The sequence below is a fragment of the Ammospiza caudacuta genome, chromosome 2 (genome assembly GCF_027887145.1).
Source record: "Ammospiza caudacuta isolate bAmmCau1 chromosome 2, bAmmCau1.pri, whole genome shotgun sequence".
NCBI lineage: Eukaryota > Metazoa > Chordata > Aves > Passeriformes > Passerellidae > Ammospiza > Ammospiza caudacuta.
Window position 1 is genome coordinate 86574873 of NC_080594.1, and position 16211 is coordinate 86591083.

Sequence of the window (16211 nt, forward strand, 5' to 3'; positions counted from 1 at the left end):
CTCTTTCACTTGTTGTTTTCTCTTCCTGCTCAGTAGGCAGGCTTGCTTCTTGCACACCTTGTCTTGGGAGTAAAAGTAGATTTGACTTCAAAGTATTTCTGATGGCAGACAAGACATGACAGTGTCTGCTTACCCAAACATGGATGAATGCAATTTCCCAGCAGCTGTGTGATGCAAGATGGGGACAAAGGAGAAAAAAAACACAACCAAAACCTGCAGGGATCTCACCATCCTGTATGCAACAGCCACAGCCTCCTTTTTCAACACCCTCTGCTTGAGAGCAGATGGCTGCTCTGAAGCATCTACTGGCCATATTTCAGTTTGTCACTCTTACATCTGGGCAACAAATCAAAAAAACACCTTCACTTTTCAAATAGCTTAAAAAAAAAACCCCAAAAAACAAAAAAAACCCAAACCCTGAAACACTCTAGTTGATAAAACAAAAAGCAAAATAACCCCCAAAGCATTATAATTTTTTTTTCAACTACATATGATATTTTGCTTCCCTAGGTATTGACTTTTGCCAGAGCTGACCATTCTCCTGCTGGTTTTGTCCAGTGGTTACAGGGATCTAGGAGCATGGTCAGCCTGAGGAAAGGCTTTCCCACTTGCACGTCCTTCCTTTTGGGTTGGACTAGGTGATCTTTAAAGGTTCCTTCCAACCCAAACCTTGTATTATATCCATGACCTTGGTCAATCAGGGAACAGGCAGACAGGAAGCATTGGTTTCCTGCCCACTAGCCACCAAAGTGTCTGGTCTGGCTACTGAGGTCTGACAGGAAACAAGTCTGGTGGGCAAGGGACCAAAGAGCCTTGATAGCTGGGGAGGCAGAGTGCATCCCATTGTAAGAGATCAGGTTTGTGGCCACTTGAGGAACCTGGTCGTGCATAAGACTATGGGACCTGATGAGATGCATCCCAGAGTCCTGAGGGAACTGGCCATTGTAGTTGCCAAGCCACTCTATGATATTCCAAAATTCATGACAATCAGGTGAATTTCCTGGTAACTGGAAAAAGGGAAAATATTTTACCCATCTTTAAAAAAGATAGAAAGGACTGTGGGAAATAGATGCCTATGAGCGTTACCTCTGTGCCTGGGAAGATCATGAAACCTCCCACAATCTATGGTAAGACACATGGAGGATGGAGATGTGACTCAGGACCATCTGCACAGCTTCACCAAAGGCAAGCTCTGCCTGAAGAACCAGGTGGCCTTTGTCAGTGGAGTGACTACAGCAGGGGACTAGGGGAGAGATGTTGTCTGTCTGGACTTTTGTAAGGCCTTTGACATGGTCCTTTCCTACATCCTTTCTCTCTAAGCTGAAGAGAGAGGGACTCAAAGGGTGGATTGTCCAGAGGAGTAGGAACCGGTTGGATGAATTTGCCCAAAGCTCTGTCCCTAGTAACACAGCTTTGACCAAAGCCTTGCCCATACTGATTTCAGTTGGTCCGTCCCTAGGAGTTTCAAGGCATGATCCCTGAAACTGAGACCCAAGGATATGTCTGCTTTGGTTGGTGTGGTTTTACCAGCATCTCCTGAGAACTATGGGGCAGAGACCCAAGACAGAGTTCAGTTCTGAGGTAACTCTCAATTCCTTCTATCATAAGAATGTAGAGGGACCCCTGCTTTCTGCAGGATCACAGAAATTTGTCTCTTGAGCTGACCCCCACTTTGGAGGGCTTCAGAGCAGTGTGGGATGTGGCCATGTCCGCCTGATCTTGGGGGCTCAGCTCAAACAGTGCCTGGAAAATGGTGACCACTGACTACATTTTCTCCCAACCCAAGTTACCTTGGGTAATTTTCTTATCACTCTGCTTGTCTCTGTCTGAGGGAAAGTCGCCTCTGTGAAATGCAGCAACCTGATAGACCAAGGTCATGGATCCTGCCTCCTTCCAACACTTCTCTCACAGAATTAACACTCTCAGTCCTGAGTCTGAGCCTTAGGCTGAAATTGAGATGCTTTTTTCTTTTTTTCTAATGACAAACAGAATTGGACTTTATACACCTGGAGGAAAAATACTTCCAATAAGGTAAGAAGTTCCGATCCCTGCACTTTTTTTCCCTCCTCCTTTACAATGACTGGAAAATTAAGAGAAACTAATTTATATAGGGATAACACTCTGAAATAAAAATAAGAGCAAGGGGAAGTCACTTTTAAAGACTGGCTGACTGACTATTAGGATTATCAAACTGAAATCTGCCTTGTATGGGTTAGTCAGACCAGCAGTCTGTCAGCAAACGTGCAATTTTCTGAGCTATTTCAAAGGCAGTTAAAGGTTTTCTCAAAGCTGAGTCAATTCAAGCTAAGGCTCTAGCTGCTTCATGCTGTGCAGTTGGATTTATTCACACAGGGGTTTTGAACCATCACAATGGAGGCAGAGATCAAAACAGCAATGACAGAGTGATTAGAACCTTAAAAACAACACCATGGTGAGGATCAGAGATAAAAATCTCATTAATGTCTACTAGATCAAGAAACTTGTACTTTATTTTGTGCTGATTAAATTTTTAATTTCAATCCAGAGACATTTTTTCATTTGGGATTTTTTTTTCCTAAAAATGCTTTTAGGGGGTCTAGGGACAGCTAGATTCACAGGAGTGCTGTGAGGTGGCAACTACAGACCTGGAAACAGAGCTCTGGCGTTTCACAAAGTGAGGTTTCGTTTCAGCTGCAGGAAACAGAGACACATCTTGGTTCTCAATTCAAGCATCACTTCCCTCCCAGGAGCAGTCACCAGTCACTGGACCACAGATTTATTTTGTACAACATTGAATAGCAAAGACAAATGCTGCATCTTAACTTGCACTCTGATGCACGACACAATGCATCTGATGACCCTGGTTATTCCTGATTTGGTGACTGTGCCCCCTGCTCCATCCTACCTAAGGGCTTTTCCCCCCTTTTCTCTGTTCCCTTGCACATAACAGAGTATTAACTCTCCTCTGCCATCTGTCATCACTCTCCCTCTATTCCTTCACAGACATTTTCTCACCCCTTGCTTGTCTTCATTCACCCCTTCATTCACCTGAACCTTTGCTGCAAGAAAAACATATGCCAGGAGTCTGCTTTGGCAAATCCCTCCAGTTTTGCATAGAAACCAAGAGGAAAGTGTGAGTGTGTTTGGAGGAGGAGGAGATGTTGAGACTCTGGAAGTCTTGAGACAGGTTGGTTCAGAGGTGGGACCAGGACACTCACATCAGTGTAAAAAGTAGGAAGTTTCCCTGGCCGTGGCAGAACAGATCTGGCTGGAGAGATCCTGGCCCCCAAAGGCTCTGCAGTCCAATGACTGAAATGCTCCCCCAGAGGATGGAAGGTCCATCTCAAACAAAGCAAAGACCCATATCATGTACTACTACCATTGCCACTCAATTAGGCAGCAGCTGTCATTTCCTATGACAGAAATTTCCTATGCTGAAATGAAAAGATGTCATTTTGAAAACACTGACGTGAATTTTTCACTTTGAGTTTTTTCCCTATTCATTTGCTCTTGGTCAACATTACACAAACCTGCAGTTTGGGGGTTGAATAACTGACAGACAAAATGTTTTGACCCTTGAAGGCTGTGACATTGGGCAAGGAGCCAGGTCACATCTCATATGCAAGAAAGAACTGTTGGGTACATTTTCTTTCTCACCATACCACCCCTCCATGGGCCTAGAACATCTGTAATGAATCTACCTAGAAGTACTTGGTCGAGATATCTGCTTATTCCTAAAGAACTCATAGGAATGTCTCCTTTCCTCAAAGCTCCACAGGTGATTTCATGTTAGCACTAAAATGAACAATCAGTCATAACTGACGACTGGAATTTCTTCAGATATGTAATGGCATTATAGCACACAGGTCAACAGCATTGGGCAAAAAAGAGTTGCCTTTGGACAATGAGCACCAAAGTCATGTATTCTGCCTGCCATGTATTCTGTCTTTCCTATCACTGTTGGCATCACAACTCAGTTCTGAGAGTGGGTGGGTGTTCCACAGATTGGAGATAATCAGATTGGTTCTGATTCACGGGTCTCCTCATTCTTTTCACTGGTTGCCTGCCTGCCATTCATGCCTCAAAAAAGCTCACCTTGCTATGGGACAATTGCCATGGTTATCTCACCTGCCTAGAATGGACCAAGCACCTGAGCCCTGGAGATCTGCTCAAGATCTCCTGGTGCTGCATGACAGAGAAGCAGAAGTTCTCAGGAAACTCTTCTCCTTTCCTTCCCCTTTGCTATGATACAGGATAGATTCTCCAGACCTTTTTCCGTCCCTCTCTGTTCTGCTTGTCTTCCTACACAGATCAGGGACTCCTTCTCTCAGTCTCCCTTGCTCCTGCCACCTTCTCCTCACTTCTATGCAGATTTACACTTTTTCCATCTTCTCACTCCCAAATCACAGGACTCCTTTTTGGAGGTTGCCCACTGTCACACTCCCATATCACTGTACTTGCAGACCTCCCACCATCACCTGTGCAAGCTGCTGATCTCTTTGTGTCCCAGTGTATCTAAAGCTGAGCTCCAGCCAGACCTGCACAGCTCAGCTCAAGTTGAGATGAGGAATCCCTTGGGAGGGTGGAATGACAGCTTAAATCTCTCTTGTTTTCATGTCACAGCTAACATTGTGCCATGTCATCCCACTGTTAGACCTTCTTCTGCTTATGGAATGACAGGCTAGATCCATCAGAGAGACCCCAAAATCAGGTCCTGTATTTAGCCTGCAATTCTGCCTTCCTCCAGATCCTCCTCAGCTGCAGAAGAGAATCCAGTGTTTGCTTCTCTGGGAATAGTGTTGCTGTTAATGAATGATAACATTCAGCCTTAGTGCAGTTCCCCAAAGCCGTTTATTTTTTCTCTTTTTATTGTGCGAAGGGTTGGTATGGCCTGAGGCTGGGTAGCCCTGAGAGCCTTGTGCAAATCAGATCCCCATCTGCATCTGCTTCCTCCAGGCTCCAGAAACCAGAGGCACATTCAGGTCAACCTCAAGGGTGTTGCAGATTGACTGTAGAGGAAGACCTCTGCACTGGAAAGATATTGAGCAGCTTTCTAACATCACTAAAAAAAAAGTCTAAAATGCCACCAGACTAGTCTAAAATATGTTACACAACAGTCATATCCCTGTCTCCCAGGAGAACACAGTTGAATTGCAGGTTTTTTACCAATAAAGACAGGATCCCAAATACTCATAGACTGCTTGAAACAGCTCCAGGGAAGACTCTCAAAGTGAACTCCAGAGTCTGCTGAGCTCAGTGAGAAGCTAAATGTGGACTCTACCCAAAGGAAACTCACCCAGAAATATTCACACTCTTTCTCATAATCATTCTGAAAGACATGACCAGAATTTAGAGGAATGCTTTCTTAGCACTTAATTGCTTTCTGAGGAAGTTTTAGCATGGCCAAATGAACATCATCAAATTGATTACCTTGTAGAAGTAGTATGTTTATTTATTAAATAATTTTCTTTTCATTATACTATGTTATGATATATCACAGTACATTGTACTGCAGCATTAATTAATAATATATTCATTATAACACTTCAGAACTGTAGTATTTATGGTTTTTTGCCAAAAGTACATGCTGGGTCTTTTCATTCTGAAAGTTTCTTTCCCCAGTTTTAGAGAGGAAAGCTTCTTTAAAAATTGTAGTGAATTAAGAGTTGCAAAATATTAATTATTTGTAGCCTTAAAGATCAAAAAGTTGAAAATAAAAAGCTCTATTTCTAGCCTGCTATATTTGAACTAAAAGAAGATTGTTTAAAAATATAACAACCAAAGAAGCAAATTTAATCTCATTTTTTGCAGGAGTTTTTAGGGGGTTCAATTTAATATATTTTGTACTCTTTGAAGCTATAAGACTGAAACTCCTTCCTGTTTACCTGTGGGCTCATGGTGAGAATACTGACAGTTGGTTTCAATTTTTTATATGTGGAAGTGAGAGGAGTTAAAGCAAGAACTTGAGTCTCCATCCTGTAACCGTCTTCAAATTAAAATGCCCTGGTGTTTCTGCATACGAAGCTACAGTATCAATAGCTATAGTTTGAAAAGTCACACAAATCTTTTGTCCTCCATTCCAAGACAGCACTAAGTGCCTGCTCAGATCTAGAACCTTGAGCATCCTCATTCTTTTTGTGGAGTACTGCAAAAAGATAAACTTCAAGTGCAGACCAGCCTCGTCAGTGTCTTGTGGGAGCATGCCTCTGGAGTCTTTGTTCCTGGAAATAATCATTAAAACTTAACTTTTAAGTTTGCTATGGTCATGAAGAAGAGAATTGCAGAGAATAAGGATTTTTTGTAGTTTTTATAATATCTTGATTGCATTAAAATCATGCAAGCATATATATATATATATATATATATATATATATATATATATATAACAGAAGAAACTCTTATTTGGATGTTAAAATTCCCAGATAAAGAGCCTTGCAAAGGTCTTTTTCTTTCCACTGCCTATATTCAAGAGTGCGTTGAATGGCAAACTGGTGAAGACATCTGCAGTGCAAATGCCCAGAGCTAGGCAAGATAATCCCATCCCTGTCTCAGAAAACCCCAACATGGGGTCTCTCCACAGGCTTAGAAGCCCAGGTGCCAGCTTGGGTTCTGTATGGAGGTGTCCACTCCCCAGAAGCAGCTTGTGCTCTTGTGGGCAGCTGGCCTTTAATAGCTTTCAGGCTAGTGGGTGTTTATAAGCTCAGTCTCAGAAATGCCTTTTAGTCAAACATATACATTCAGGCAAGGAAAACAGGTACATTTTTCGGCACAGAGGGGTTTTACATGCAGAGGACTAACTCCTGATAGTCCAGGATGCCTGACTTTCAGCTGGAGACCCTCTGTGTATAAAAGTATCATACACCATATGTATATGAAATGCTTGTCCAGGCTGTAATGGATGCCACTCCTTCAAACAACCTCGGTTTTTACCTTGCTGTCTTGGGCACCACTACACTGAATTCATGATGAGAATGTTGCTCCACTGCTCTAAACCTATACTGTAAATGAGAGTTGGAAGGTTAAGCCATTACTCTAGGTCATTTCTGCATTTCTTTACATAAGCATCACTCAACAGTAAACTGTATTTGATCACAGTTACGCAGAAGTTCTCTTTCATAGAGGTGATCAGAGTCTTCTCATATAGGGCAGAGCATTCATTACCAAACTGCAGTGGAACTGTGCTTGAAAGACTTTGAAGTAAGGAAGGAGTTAATAGTTTCAAAATAGTCATTTCCTGAGTCTGGTTGGATGAGTAAAAACTTTCAACTATTTCTATTTCTTCTGTGTCATTTAGGAGGCTTTCAAGGTGCACTGTACTTCGCAGACCAGGTAAGGAGTACAACTTTTCACTTCTTGATTGTTTATTCATAATAGTTTTTCAGAGGAGCCAGACTCAGTCAAGACTGATTTTTCTCCCTCCTATTATTTACATCTGAAGTGAGAACGACGTTCATTGCAATCCAAGAAGTACATGTGTCTCTTTGTGCCAGATAACTGTGAGCTGTAGAAATAAATTAAGAACTGTATGGCTTAAAAATGGAGCAAAGATAGTTAAGAAATTATGCTGCATAATATTTAGAAGTCAGAATTATTACAGCGAATACTGCAGTAAAAGAGAAAGAAAATGCATCACCAATTTTAAGGAGTTCACTCTGCAGGAACCACTAAGAAAATAAGGGGTTCTCAGATACAGTTTGCTTTAGTGAGGAGAGTAGTAAAAATCATAGTTTTCAACTCTGATTTTAAAAAGAGGAAGAATAAGCTTCTACATATTGGGGACAGAAGAGAAAAAAATCAAACCCAGATAGTTTTGCACCAATTTTAGTTATAAATCTGGAGCTGATATCTAGCTTTAGCTATTGCAGAGTCATGTACTGTACTCATCCTGAGACTGCTCCGGCAGTTTGCAGCAGCCCAACACACACACAAAAGTGACTGTGGAACAATATCATAAAATGATACAATTTCATCAGGGTCTTTTGATGCATAAAAGCTGAAATCAGACAGACAGGCACCAGAAGAAAGTCCCACAACAGAGTGCAGTTTAGGACACGGCATTTGTTGCTTCTTAATAGACAAGCAGAGGGATTATTTGTGTGAAAACCTTTTTGTTTTGTTTAATAGTTCAGAAACGAGCATAAAATAGTCATCTGTGGGGAAGTTATTGTCATAATATGCTGTCATTGTGTCACCATACAGAAAGGGAAATTGTACATGCCATGCTGATCCCTGAGTAAAATCATACACTGGTATGGCATTTGTGGGTTTTTTTAAAGACTCAGGGTTTTTTTTGCATTTGCAGGTTTTTAAGTCTTTGCTTGTTATCAGTTTTAATGTTTGGATATTGACTCCTTGAATGTTTGGTTTAAATGCTTTCTGGATTTTATGCCTAGTAGTCAGGCGAATCTAGTTAGGACTTTTAGCAGCATTGGTTTGATTCAGACACAAAATTTCCATCCCTGTTGGGACTTAATTCCTAAATAATTTCCACTTTACTTGTGAAACTGCTGATAGAGTAGCAATTGGACCTCTGTAATGAATTTCACGCTCAACAGACCCAATGATCCACATGAAGTTTTGTCACTGCATCTACAGATGGGGACTTAATATGAATCTCAGCTGGTGCCAGACTTGTGCCCTGGTTTTTGCAGCTGCCCTGTGCAGGCAATCTGATCAAGAGCCCCAGTCTTCCCTTGCAAACAGCTGTGTCAGTTTAGAAACAACCAGAGAGCATGTCACCCTTCTGCTAGGGAAGAGGCTATGGCAGGGGTAGAAGCACTTGCATCAGCCTGAGTCTTAGTTTGAGCATCAGTGCTAAGGAATTTGCTCTTCCTTAGGGGTCTGTATGGCCTTAGTTGGTAAATTCTTGCAGCCTGTGCCATAGTTTGCTGAAGGAAAGGTGGCTGAGGTGTGCCTACAGTTCTGCAGTCACATTTCCCAGTTACCGAATAGGCATGGCTCAAGGGAAAGTGCTCAGCAGCTTTGTGTGGGAAGAGCAAAGAGAACCCAGGCATCCCCTGTCACCAGCCAGCATCTTACTCACTGCTTGTGTGTTCACCTTCTGTCTTACAGCGTGGGTTTGGGTTCAACTCAGATGCATCTGCCCATGCAGATAATTAGGCTTTCACTGATGACTCTTAGTGCAGAAAAGGCCAGCTCAGGTGATTTGAAATGTTTGCTCTTGGTGCCCTCTTTCAGCATCAGTGTCTTTGTTTGATGTGGGAGAAGGGTGCACTCCTCTGTCAGAGGGTGCAGTATGTTATGTGCAGTGGTTACGTGTAACAGCACTGAAAACAAACAAACAGCAGAAAGGTGATTCATTGTATGGCAGCTTTGGTCTGCCACAGTAACTGCTGTTCTGGTCAAGCAGCAAGAAGGGAGAAACCCAGACACAACCCAGCCACAACAACTTGTTTTGTGGTAGACTCCCCTGTCCTGCTCAAAAATGAAGGGACAACAAGACTGTGCCACCACGCGTCTAAAATACGTGCTGGTGTTGTGCACTTGTATGGCCACTTACAAACTTCACATTTGCACAGTTTCCAGATAAAAAGTCATTTTGAAACAGAAGTTCAGGGGGATTTGCTGCTGAGAACTAATGTTTGCAAAGCTTTCAGTTGGACAGAAGGGAGGTTTCCTTATCAGGCATATTTATTGACACTGGTTCCATGCTCTTCACAGCATGAAAAAGGAGCTTGAAAATGTAGCTCTCCTCTGAAAAATGACATTGCAGAAATGCATTACAGTATGGACCTTGACTACTGCCTCCAGAATTCCTGGATGAAATGAGCTGTATTTATAATTAAATGTCTGTGGGATTGTTGTTTTGGCTTGATTAGTCTTACTGACAGCTCTCAAATGGGAAAGTCAAGCTGGTGTTCCTCTTGGGCTTACTATTTGTAGACAGGAAATCTGAGAGGGACTCAGCCTGAGAGTTATGGTTGTTACTTAAAATAGGTTTTAAACGGGTAATATAATCCAATTTTTGTCAAAATTTTGTCGCTAATCAATCAGAAATATCCCACACAATTAATTTTCTGCATCTTTGAACCAAGTAATGTCAGTTTGATCCAGTATCTTTTCCTGTATTTTGATTGGAAGCCTTCTGTCCTTACCAAAAATTTCCATTGTTAATCTTATTTTTCAGTGTTGATGAATATTTAACTAAAGCTAAATATGAGAGAAAGAGAGAGAAAAATCTGTGCATGCTTCATGCAACAGCTCAATAATTAAATACTGGGTTTTAGCTGTCATTGATATCCTAACAGAGAGATTCTCTATTTTTGCACAAGACCGATGAGGGTCCAAGAGTTGTTCAGGTTGGGGCCAAGGATCTGTAAGTTTGGTCAACAAGAGCTGCACATTTTTGTCACATTTTCACACTACTGCATGAAAAATTCAGGCTCAGCAGCTGGTGAATTGAAAATCCTTGCTTGCCCAACTGCTGACTAAATCTTGAAATAAGAACAGAAATTACACCTTGCTATGGTCATGAAGAAGCAGCTAGGGCTACTTACTGTGATATACCCTGCACCTGATTCACATCTGCACAAATGAGAAGAGAAAATAGCAGGCCAACAACTATGAGCTCTTTTATCTTCTCTTCATCTTCAGATGTCTATATTCTGAAGCATTAGTAGTTCTGCACAGGTATGTTTTACAGCTAGTGAACCATATTTTTAAGGCTGTGAAAGAAAATAGAAAATATTATCAGTGCTTGTCACTATCACTATTTGTAATTATCTTTAGATATGTCCTCTTCTTTTTTTTTTTTTTTCTTTTTTTTTCCCTTAAAAGATTTCTTGTTTGTTCCTTTCTGCAGATCTTACTCATAGAGGAAATCTGATCTGCTGCAGCACGGAAACATCAGCAGTGAGATGGCGAGACAAATTCCTTAGGGAGCTGCTTGTAAGTCTGGGCAACATTTAAGATGAAAAGTTTTGCATTTTCTTTGGCAGGATGTTGCATGCAGAGTTTAGCTGTATGAGGCAATTGCTGAGGCAATAAGGGAATATTCAGGAACACAAGCTTTGAGTAGGTGAGTAAGCACAAAGGCAGAAATAATCTTGCTAGGATTTTTTCTTTCTTCCCTCACCTTCTAAAGCATGATTGGTCTTTGAGACTCACTAAATCATGAACAATTGAAATCCTGGTCTCCAGAATCCTGGATACACTGAATAGACCCCACTTTGAGGGTACAATCATTCAGCAGTCGAAAGCTGTGAGAAAAAGCCTTTTGTACTTTTGTTGCTTCACCTCGAGACAGTCAAGCAGTGCAGGGATCAAAGGGAAATCCCCCTGGAACACAGGCAGTGGTGAGAGATAGGGTGGGAAACTGTGGATAAGTCAGCAGTGAAATGGTGAGGATGAGACCAAAGTACTATCAGACCAAAAAACTGATAGTACAAACTTGGGGTAGATGAGGACAGAGGGTGGGATCTGGAGAGCAGTTAACAGGAGGAAGAGAGACTTTGGGTTACATGCTGATCATGATCAAAGTGGATTTGTAGAGTACAGCAAGGTGTGATTCTTTCAGGTCTTTCCCCCAAACACTCTGGAGATACCCCTGAAATATCCAGGTCTCAGAAACATGGAAGTAAATCTTGGAGGCAGCACAGGTGTGTCTGCACCCTCTAGTGGGCTACAGAAAATTATTTTACCCAGCAGAAAATTACATTACACAGAATATGCTTTTACCCAGCAGTTACTTTCCACTTAATTTGCTAGGACCAGTCATATCCTGATGTTTAGCATATTTGACACACATGTAATAACTGTTTTCAGCCTCTATAACATGATGGCTGCATCCAAACTTCTTTTTCTGGGATGGTCCTGAAAGATACAAGAAGTTGATTGTGGCTCAGAGTTGTTTGAGGCAGCATTAGCTGATGTGAAACAAAACCATGTCAGAACTGTAACAGCCCAGCAGTTGAATTTTGTGATCTGAGCACTGTTTTGACAGTGTTAAATTTACTAATATTTACATGCTTTACATGTAGTAAAATCTTCCTTGTGCAGGTTGTATACTCCTCAGAGTCCTAAGGGTAAATATTACAGAATAATAACTCAGCACAAAAAAAATCAATGAACAACCTGTTTAGGGGGAGACCATTTCCTGTCTCATTGCTCAGCTCTCATCTACTTGCTGCTGGAGGACATATTCTGACTGAGATGTAGAACTACAGGAAAAAGCAAAGCAGCTTTGTGATTTTAGTGACTGTGTAATGCTCTGGGAAATATGATTCTGCCACTAATTCTACCTGGGAGTAGATGCAGATAAAAGCTTTTGTGATGGTCACAAAAAGGTCACCTTTTTAAGAAAAGGATACATGTGAAATGCCTGAAGTGGAGCTAGGATGGAACTTCAGAGCTTCAGCTCTGAACAGGGAAAATTCTGATGCAGCCTCTGACTTCTGGGGGATTATACCGTAGTAGTTGCTTCTTACAACACAAGATAGCAATATTTAAGATACTTAGAAAAATAGAGAAGATACCCATTAGCAATTATAAGAACAAATGGATTTTTGCAGGACTGAGAAAGCTGGTCTGGTGCCACCAAGGAGAACGCTTAAAGAAAGTCAGTGAAACACTTTTTTCTTTACATATGCAGGTACTTGCTTTTAAAAAGGTCAAAGAGTAGGAAATAGTGTAACTCCTCCTCTAGAGCATGCTCCTAGGAGAAAGAGTGTGCACATTCAACTTTGTTCTTTGGAAAGTATTTAAAGTCTTATCCACCTCCCTCCTAGGTAGTATGCTAAACCTATGGACTGGGCAGAATTGCACCCAACCAGTAGAAGCTGGAACAGCAAGCAAAAGAGGATAAAAGAGGTCAGAAGCCTGAAATACCATCCAGCTGGAAGGCTAAAGACTTATCTCTGGTCTTGTCTTCAGAGACAGTTTCACAGTAATCACTGGATAACTCCAAAGACCAAACTAAAGCTAGATTCCAGGCCATGTGCACTTACTCGATGGCTGCCTTTAGAATCTCTTGCCCTCCTTCATGGTGTTTTCATCTTTTCCTGAGTTGTTGTGTTAATAATTTTTTAGTGTGCATCTCTGATGTGAAAGATGGGTGGTAACCAGAAGCTTTGTGGCTAAAGCAATCTCCAGCTCAGATAATCTAACTCCCATGGTCAGACTTGGAGGGCAGCTTAAGGCATCTATTTGCTGAAATTAGCCACTGCATTATTGTTCAGACAGGGAAGGGAAGCATTTTTCTTCTATCAACCATCTTAAAAAATTGTAGTAAATTATATTTGGGGCCCAGAAAGAGAAGGCAACAGAGAATTTTAACAAAAGGAACTTTGGCAAAGAGGTTCAAGGTCTCCCTGTATTTTCCCTGTGAGAGTATGATGTGTGAGAATTACTATTTTTACCCCCAAAATTTCATGTTTTTATGGCTTATTCTCTGTCCTCACCGGATGATCTATATGTGTGGCATGTGAAGTGTGCTGACTTAACACTGTTCCTTATAATTTTTCTGACTATTTCAGATCCCATTCTGAGACACCAAAGCCTTCACTGGTGCCTTCATCCTTCCACCTATGTGATGCTTATGTTACAGAGCTTGAAATTCTGTTTCAAATCTGGTTTCAAGGGGTTAAGCTTTCAGAAACACCAAGTCTGAGTTCCTAATTTTCAAATGCTTATTAAAAGATAACTAGACTTGCAGAGGGTATTGAGTACTCACAAATCCAGGTATGGTCAATAGAAATGTGGTTTGGAACAGTAACATTTTATTTAATGCCAAATGCTCTTAGAAATCAGGTCCTGCTCCTAGAAATCAGGCCCTTCATTCCTCACATTCCTCTTTGCAGTATGGGGTTAAATAATACTTATATTAGAGGAAGGCTGCAAATAAGAAATTTGTAGGTGTTTCTGAAGCACTTTGATGCTATAACACTGGATGTCATAAAAATGCCCAAAAATAGTTTATTCAGTATTTAGGACAAGAATTTGAACGGGGCATTTTACATAGGGCATAGCGTCATTTATTGAACAATCCGAAGAAAAATTTTTCTGATAGGGTCTTTGGAAAATTGCTGGGAAGGCATTGGTTCAACAGAAATCAAGTGGAGAAAGACAAGCTTAAACATGTCCATTTTCAAGCTTGTGACCTGTACAGTTTATTGGCAACTGATTGAGTTCAGTTAGAGATAGAGAATCTTGGCTGATTTCCTGTCTTCAGCCTGTTGACTTACACTTCACTAGTAGGATCATTCAGCTAAAAAGCAACCAGGACAACCTGCTGGTGAAATTCTGGCTCTCAAGATCTTCAGCTGTTTATTTATTCAGGCTGCCAGAACAGTAACCTTCCTGAGATGAATAGGCATTGTGAGCATATCTGTTGTAGTGCGTTTTTAAGTTTCTCTTATGTTCTCCCATTTTATGTATTGTTCCCCCTTTGTACCTTGTAAAATGGTTCTTCCCTCCCCAGTTTTCCCGCCACAGCTCTCCTGACAGTTATGTTACTATGGTTACCCCTGCCCCCTTCAGTTGTCAATCGCTCAAGTTATGTAACTTTCCCCGCCCCTATTCTACCATATAAGTAAGCTTTTCCTCCTCCCTGGGCCCAGTCAATCACTCCCCACTCCTCCCAGCTTTCGAGAACCTTCTTCTCTCTGGGGGTTGTGGTTGGCTGGGGTCCCGGGGCTCCTCCTTAACTTTGTGTTTATTGGATATGTTTGTTTGTCAGTTATGTTATGCACCTCCCTATATGTTCTCCTATTGGCTAGCTGGGCTTCCCTCCCTTCTCCACCCCTTACCTTTAAAACCTTGCCTCTCCCCCTTGCTCGAGGCCATTTGCTGGTCGGTGCCCTCCCTCAGTTGGTACCTGCCTTCCTTCAATAAACCGACGTTAATCCTCAGCAAGTGGTCACTCCCTTTCCTCGTTTCGTGCAGCGCATATAATCCAGTCCGCGATCCAGCCCAGCCCGAGGCCACGACGCCAAGGGGGCTTGGCCTCAGATGCAGTGGGGGCGTCGGCCGTTACCCCTCTAGCTAGCCGGACTTTGGGCCTCATACGCCCTCGCGCACATCTCAACATGGAAGGAGAATACACGACATTTTCATAAGGGACTTCTCTTCCCCTCAGTCACGTTTCTGCAAAGCTGCTGATCTCAGTTACACAGTGTTTAAACCCTCAGTGGACAGATCAGAGCTGCTGGGGTCTTTACAAATACATAGTTAGTCAAAAAGTTTGCAACGTATCCGTGACTGCAGCTAACAGAAGCTTGCTGCTAGCGCATGAATGTGAGACTGAGTTAAACCAGAAGCAAGACAAACACTGCCTTGCACATTGCATACATCTCCTTATCAGCCTGATTTGTGACCTAAATCTGTATATCCCTGTCACAGAAAATCTCTGGAACCCAGTCTTTCACATGAAGATGTGCCTTCTTGGTCACCCATTTTTCCTGTGGGGCATAAATATGTCTTTAACACCTCTAAGAGAATGAAGAATGAAGCTTCCTGTTAGGTGTCTGGCTTTTACAAGCTCAGCAATTCTCAGCACTGCAGATACATAATCTTAAAATCTTTATCCAGTGTTGATGGATAAAATAGCCTCACAAACTCATGACTGAGGTTTTTAATGGTGGAATGCATGTTAAATGTTTGACATTTAAAACCATATGCACTTGTGAAAAAAAACTTTCAGCTTTTTAAATGAAATGTTTTCTACCAATACCTCTTTGAGAAACAGGACATGGCACAGTTTTACGTGTTATAGTAAGCTGATAGGTTTGCTCAACTCACATGTCTGTTCTGCTAAAGTTTGTGGGTTGAGTATATAATTATCCCCTCATGAGAGGGGAAGAGATCAGAGCCAGAATCTACATCGTTAACAATTATGATTGATCTACCCTAGGCTTGGAGATGTTTACACTGAGTGGGGTAGATTCTCAGCACTTCCCAGTTTTTGTTGCTGCAGTACTGCAAAAAACAACTGCAAACTCTCCCAGCATGCCTGGGAATCACTTTGTTAAATGTGGAGCACCAGCATGTGGAAAGACTTTTGCTGTGTCAGTTAGCAGGGGAGAGCAGAGAGAGAAAGGAATCAATCATATTAGAGAAAAATCAGTTCCTTCGGTTGTGCCTGTTTTTCTGGCTGCCTTCAACTTGTGTTTGGGACTACTGTAGTCATGAGTGTAGAAGGAAAAAGAGGTGGTCAGAAACAGAATCCTTTAGGTTGGAGAAGACCCTCAAAGTCATCGAGTCCAACCCTTAACCCA

The 16211-nt window shown here is 41.8% G+C and overlaps 1 protein-coding gene across 2 annotated transcripts in view; it reads left to right on the forward strand.

The window, feature by feature from the left end:
• Nucleotides 1-7278: 7278 nt before the first annotated feature.
• Nucleotides 7279-16211, forward strand: part of P2RY8 (P2Y receptor family member 8) — a 33824-nt gene continuing 24891 nt past the window's right edge. For both annotated transcript variants that reach the window (XM_058799992.1, XM_058799993.1), the window contains exons 1-2: nt 7279-7308; nt 10802-10887. The gene's annotated coding sequence lies outside the window, so the exon portion shown is untranslated. The remainder of the gene's footprint in view (nt 7309-10801; nt 10888-16211) is intronic.